Genomic DNA, 7,193 nt, shown 5'->3' with positions numbered 1-7,193 from the left:
CACACTTGACAACATCTTAAGATTTCCAATAGAGTTGGGCAGGTCACCTGAAAAACTTGTCCCATCTACAATTAAGGATCGAAGAGACCCATTGTTTGGAAATTCTGGAAAGGAACCATGAAGAACACCATTACCAGAAAGGCCAATGGTTTGTAGGGAAGGTATCTGAAAGATCTCTTGGGGAAATGTTCCGAGCAAGTAGGAATAACTAAGACTCAGGTAAGTCAAGTTTGGAAAATTGGCAAAGAATCTTGGAACCGGAGCATAGAAGGAGTTATATGACAAGTCAATCTCATACAGAGATTGAAGCTTTGCAAGGGACTCACAAATAGGGCCTGAAAGACCACAATAAGACAAGCTCAACACCCTCAGATTTGGCAGTGAAGATGATATGGCTTCGCACCAGTCACTCCCCTGTCCTGATATCTTTACAGAATCAAGATTTAACTCTGTAAGCTCTGTAAGGTTCTGGATTAAAGTGCCTAAATTCGGGTTCTCAAGTTTTAACGCTGTAAGGTCTGTAAGGTACTGGATTGCAGTGCCAAACTTCGATTTCTCAAGGTCTAACACCTTCCACGAGAAATGATGCTTAGAGAGATCAAGAACTACCAACCTTTTCAAGCGTGCAACCTCAATGGGAATTTGCCCAGAAAAATAAGCACCACTTAAATTCAAATACCTCAAATTTGCAAGCTTTCCGATTGCAGATGGAATTGAAGAGTCATTGAAGTTGTTATCGGCCAAATTGAGGCTCTGAAGATGTTGAAGTTGGAAGAGATTGCTTGAATTGTCAATGCTGCAGAAGATAGACTCGCTGCTGAGATCAAGTCCGACAACACGCCCATTGGTGCTGCAAGTTACACCGTGCCAAGAACAGCAGTCGGTGCTCGAATTCCATGTGATAAGCTTGGAGGATTTGGAAGAATTAAATTCAAGACTTTGTTTGAAATGGAGCAATGATTGTTGCTGGGCTTCAATGCAGTTGCTGTGAACTGCGGGGATGAGGTTAGAAACAGTGGTTGTGAATAAGAAAAGGAAGAAATGGAGGAACAGAGTGGGCATGTTTTAAGCAAATTAAGGTTTAGACGCAGGCACAAATGTAGTGTGGGAAAGTGATAATTGGGAACTGGTAATGGTTGTGGACTGGTGGTGGCTTTTAATAGGTCATGGAATTGGAAAATGCGTCCATAATATCTGTGCCAGGCTTGACTTCGAAGTCCTTCATCTCTATCGATGGGCAACTTCCAAGAAAAACGAGACGCTGGGAAAGAGGTTTTTCTCATGATCAATTATTTTGATAGCTGCAATTGTCATTTCTTTTAACAAATTTTTAGACACAAGCACAAATGCAGTGTTGATGGTTGTGGTGGCTTTTAGAAGGTACTTGGAATTGGGGGACAAAAAAAAAAAAAAAAAAGCCTCCATGAGATAATCTGGGATTGGCTTGACTTTCAAGTCTTCTCCTCTCTCTCTGTAATTACCAGGAAAAATAAGACGCAATGAAAGTAGATGCGTGCTTTGAGGTTCCATCAAGTGTTTCAGTACATTGAGTTCTGATTGGTATCGCATTCAAATTTCTGAGATTTGTAGTTGGATTGACTTTGAAGTCTTCTGGCTTGGGCAATACTTCAGACACACTGACCCTACTCTTCTGGGTTATGAGATTGACAAGGTGAACGATGACACTTGTGTGGAAGTCTTTCCACCCAAGCTTGACTTGGATGTCTTCCCATCTTTCCGCAACCAGCTGGAAAATTGGGTGGAAGGACCAGTTTAATGTGTTATACAGAGATGCAAATGCTGTTAAAAATGTCTGCTGATTGTGTGAGAGAGCAGGACCAACTTTTCCAAATAAACGTTCAGCTCTATTAGTCTATTTCTGAAAATGACCACGAGCAGTCTGATTTAAATTTCTAATTTCTAATTTGATACAATGAATGTTATATTTGCTCCCTGTGCTACCATCTACAATCATTCTCACCATTCTTAAATAACAGTTCTGTCTTGTGCCAAGTTGTAACCTCATCTAAGCCAACTTTAGATCGTTATTAACCAGAAGTCAACAGATCTGTGTGACTTCAATCGCCCAGATTAGTATACTGTTATAATTCCATTGTGGAATCATTTCAGTTTACCATCTCTGAGAATGTGAATTCCGAATCACACGCTTTCAACTCTAAACAGCCAGTTTGGAAAGAGTGTAGATTGACTTTTCAAGTATGATAACAGTTCCCTGCTTAGATAGATACGATAGGTAGAATTATCACATTACTTCGAGAAATTATCACATTACTTCTGAAAGGTATACTTCATTTAATTTCCAGACACACAAGTAGCATATGGAGTACATGTCACCAAGTTTTATAGAATATCCACAAGCAGAAAACAATTGTAATCAAGATTGATAAAATTTGTTGCCCAAGTGAAGCTAAGCTTGTATAAAGTAAAAGCACCAGAGCATTACAGTGAACATAACAGAGCAGAAAGGTAGAGTGCAATATGTAACGCCAATTCTTATGTCCAAAGTAACCCACTTGTCATGCAACTCAAATGTTTTGGAGTATGAAGACTCAATAAAGCCTTCACAAAAGAGTTTGCCTGAACATCAATAGATACAATACTACGATACAATTTATAGACTACCACCAAGTGGTGCAAGCACTAAATGAAGGACAGAGCCACCCTCAATGTTGTAGTCTTTAGCAGTTTTGTCATCTCCAAGCTGCTTGCCAGCATAAATCAGCCTGCAGAGAATTAAAACTCATTAGATGCTGATCTCTTGAAAATTGGCCAGTACCATAAACACGTGAAGCTATTAATAAGACAATAATAACAATGCAGCAATCACGCTGCTTAATGAGACTTTATTCTAGCAAGTCTTCTTAAGCTATTAAAATCAAAATGCAGGTGATATCCCAAACAGTTGTCAAGTTAATGAGCATACTAGCCTTCCTACACGCGCTTACGCACGTGCGGAAGTGCATTGCTCACGTGTGTGATTAACTTTTGTTTTAATTATCATGATTATTTTATATTGTCCATCTTTTTTATATGGTTAAAGGCACAACAGTCAGAATTACTCAACTACTTATACAACAGTCAGAATTCACAACTATTTCTCAAATAAGGAGCTGCTTCTTGCCTTGCTTCTCATTACATTTTTCATTTTCTTCCTACCCCTACCTCCCCAAATCAAAGCTTTACTCAGTGGAACCACTTTCCCCAATCTTTCAGACTTATTAATATTGACAAAAGTACCTTAATCAGCAATTGAATGGCTGCTGTTAGCACATTCCAGTTTCGCACATAAAGAGCCACTGCTAGTACATTTTTGTATCTTTACATTGTGCTCCAGAGCTGGTACCTGAAAATAATCAATCAAGAAATTTAAACAGCTTGACCCAATTTGCAAAAGTGCAGCAAAAGTTAATTGGGGCAAAATTCAAGAAACTCAAAAGTAGTTTCTTTAAGCAATTGTATTTCCATGAGTTCAATCATAGTAACGGAAAGTATTTTCTTTGTATTGTCAGCAGTTGCCTATTTCCATGTATTCTTTAACAAAAAATATATAAAATTATATTTCTTGACAGTATTAGAGTAACTGATCAGATTAAATTTCTAGACAGCTTCTCTTCTATCTTAACAGGTATATATTATAAGAATCTTTCACTCTATTAATTCAGACCTATATGATTCAAAGTGTTTAATATTTTTCCTCTATATAGTGTTCTAGGAGAATGACATTATGCTAAAGCTGTTAATGGTTCTGTTATCCAAAGACTCATGTCATTCATTCATCACAATTCTGTAATGGATATGAAAACGCTTTCCTCTATATAAGAGATAGTTAACTGTACCACTTATTTCAAACACAAATTCTCAAAACTTAGATCATGCAACAGCCATATAGTTTCACAACAGTGAACAAAATATACAATCGATGCAAAATCCAACAGAACATCTGCTATAAATCTGGAAACAGAAAATCATATCTTTTTTTTTTCTCCTCCACTGCCTACAAAAAGAACTACTCATTCAGGTCAAGACATTGTAGTTGCATATCCAGAGATCAATCAAAAGGGAAGTTCTGTGTGACTCAACAAAAAAAAGGACGCATGGTTTCAGATCTCTACATTTGAAAGCATAAACATGAAGAAACACGTGAGGACTCATGGTTTCAGATCCCAACCTGGTAAAATGGAGCATGGTTGAAGTCTAAACCTTTCAAATCTAACAAACATGAAAAACAAAAACATAATTAGTAAGCTAGCTTTCTGATTTTATATATATGTTCACCTTACCCCAGTTATCACACTTCTTGAGTAATTACCAAGTCATGAATCAACATATATACAACAAATGGACAGCCTACAACCCCAACAAACAATAAGTGATTAACGGTTCAAATTCCATGGATCACTTTAGTCGTAGTTAACTTCCACGGCACTTGGAAAAAACTATTAGAAAGAACTAAAAGAAAATTAACACACATCGGACTCTAGATGACTGTTCTGATTTTGGCTTCTGAATGGATTTCTGTTTCATATTGTAATTGAAATAGGATACTTTTAATGAGATTGTAATATGATATGAATTCTAATACAAAATCATAGCATGCTTGTCTGTGGCTGAAGTAAGCTCAATTCCTCAAAACCCTTCTAATACTCTCTTCTATCAGCACAAATCAACTTTTCACTCCTTTATGGAATTCAGCATACAATTCATAAGCAGAATCATCTGCACAATTACCCAGATGTTCAACCTGTACAAACTATAAAGCTAATCTTGCATGAATGATACAGCAAACTAAAATTACGAAAGCAAAACTAGACAGATCAAATTCCCAAGATTACCAATTTCCATCAAAATCATGACAAATAAACAAACTTTGGTATGACCCAGAATCAATCCATGTAATCAACAGACAGAAATGAACTATGGATGAAGATTGAGCAAAAGAAAAGATTAAAAAGAGTCTTTCGAAGTATTGGCAAACTGAATAACAGCTTCAAGCGCCTTAAGCGAATCCTTGAAAGGCTTTCGCATTTTTTTGCTCCTCAATCACTCTTTCACCTAATAATCTCTCCCATCAAGAACCCTAATCATCAATCTCCAATACCCAAGACCCATAATTATTCAACCCTACCGCTCTGATATGAATTAAAAGACAGAAGTAGTTTTCTCTGTGCAGCAAAAGCCAGAACCATCAGTCCCCTTTCTGTCACTCTGTAAATCGTGGGAAATATCAAGGGCAATATTGGAAGTTCAAAAATTTGACCAAATAATGAACTCTAAAGGCCTCCTCGCTTTGTATATAGAGATACACCAATTATATGGTAACCAAGATACGGAGGCGGAGCAGCTAATAGTTCCAAACAGGAATTGAAGCACAGTCAACCATAAGTCGACCAACCTTCAGTGGTCAAGATAATGTTGGCCACTGAACAGATCTAGTTCTACGGAAAACCATAAGAGCCTTTCTGAAGTAAAGAATGAGCCAATGCTGATACAACTTACGATAGTGGTGAAAGAAAACCAAACTAACCAATGCATTACTCACTGCCACATTTTGCAACCAAATTTCTGGAACAGATCAATCATATTTCTTCTTCAATTCATAGAAACTACATAGGCAAGCAAGCATAAACAATGTTATATTTGCATGGATGATATAAGGCACGAAAAATAACTAAACTAAGAGTTCACTTTATTAACATGTAATGCATACTGATGCTAGACAAAAGTACAAAACCAGACATAACTCAAGTTCAAGTAAGTTATAACTTTCGATAGATTGAATCTGAGAAGGAGAAAAAAGTACCTTTGTTGCACCGGAGGAATTCCCTCTTTCTCCTCAACACTTTCCTTGATTCGGTTAATGGTGTCAGTCGGTTCAATATCAATCTCAATTTCTCTCCCGGTAAGAGTCTTCACCTTAATCATAGTTCCTCCCCACAGCCTCAAAACCAGGTGAAGAGTGACTCTGTTAGGATGTTATAATCTGCAAGAGTTCTACCATCTTCCAATTGCTAACCGGCAAAAATAAATCTCTGTTGATCAGGAAGGATGCCTTCCTTATCTTGAAAACAAGTGTATATTACATGGCTGCATATAAAGGAAAATGTAAATTAAGGATAATTTCAAGGAAACAGGAGATATCAGAGGCCAAAAACCATGCTTGATCATAAAATTTCACATTATACATCTACTGCTTTCGTCATGATAAGTAGTTCTTTGATAACAATAAGCTTTTTTGCCATCATGTATATCAATCAGTTCACTTTTCCGAGTAGCTACTACACAAACCTGATCATTGATCGAATTCTTGTACAGCAACAGAATTGCTGAACAATACGAGACACCATATGTACACTAATAGGACGGCAAAGAAAGAAAACTAATGACATAATGGTTTAACCACACAATTAGGAATGAAAAATCACTCCTTTAAGCCATGGGAAAGGGAAAATCATTGATTGAAAATCTAGTCTATCTCGTTGCCAAGAGGTCCAATTTCTGGAAAAAAAAAATCAGAGATTTTATTTAACAAGAACATTAACTGAAAAAACAAATAGACAGGGCCCAATAATAGCTTAGAAACCCTAACCCTAGCTATCAAATCTTCACAGTACAGTTAGCTAGTTCCTTTATTAACTTGTGTATAGTAGAAATTCTTCTTTCTTTAAGCATTTGGACTTGTCTGCATAGGGTCATTTTGAACTGATGTTCATGATTATGTTTGTGTACATGAGACAATGGTGGATTAATGGAAATTGCAATGAATGATTTTGGATGTGGATTTTATGGTTTCATACTTTCATACTTTCATGAATGGGCAATTTTAATTACCAGAATGCATGCATACCAATTGTAACAGGGGACTACTGATATGTGTTATCTCAAATTGCAAGCTACAACAAAAGCACACCAAAATGTGTGGTTGCAGTTGCACACAAACAACACAAAACCTAATTAGAAGTCTATTATCATTTTGGCGTTGGTACAACAGAAAATTGTAGTCTAAATGGCAAAACAACAACATAGGTTAGATGAAAATGTTGGCTAAAGCGTATAACAACAACAAATAAGTGTGGTTGGACTTAACCAAAGACAATATAAAAGACATACAATTTGTGGTCTCTTTTATATTCAGACCACAAATATATGTCGTGTTAATAATATCAAACGACAAA

At 36.6% G+C, this 7,193-nt stretch overlaps 1 long non-coding RNA gene across 2 annotated transcripts; it reads right to left on the bottom strand.

Annotated features, from left to right (window-relative positions):
- Positions 1-2,377: 2,377 nt before the first annotated feature.
- On the bottom strand, positions 2,378-5,803 carry LOC133720600 (uncharacterized). Of its 2 annotated transcripts, none has more exons than XR_009851940.1 (3): positions 4,190-5,803; positions 3,259-3,364; positions 2,378-2,744 (listed from the first exon to the last, which is right to left on the bottom strand). It is a non-coding gene; the product is annotated as an uncharacterized LOC133720600 (long non-coding RNA). The 2 variants fall into 2 exon arrangements; XR_009851941.1 differs by lacking the exon at positions 4,190-5,803 and adding an exon at positions 3,858-4,179.
- Positions 5,804-7,193: the final 1,390 nt, after the last annotated feature.

The sequence above is a fragment of the Rosa rugosa genome, chromosome 7, assembly GCF_958449725.1.
Source record: "Rosa rugosa chromosome 7, drRosRugo1.1, whole genome shotgun sequence".
NCBI lineage: Eukaryota > Viridiplantae > Streptophyta > Magnoliopsida > Rosales > Rosaceae > Rosa > Rosa rugosa.
Note: the sequence above shows the minus strand (reverse complement) of the source record. Positions and strands in the feature narration are given on the sequence as shown.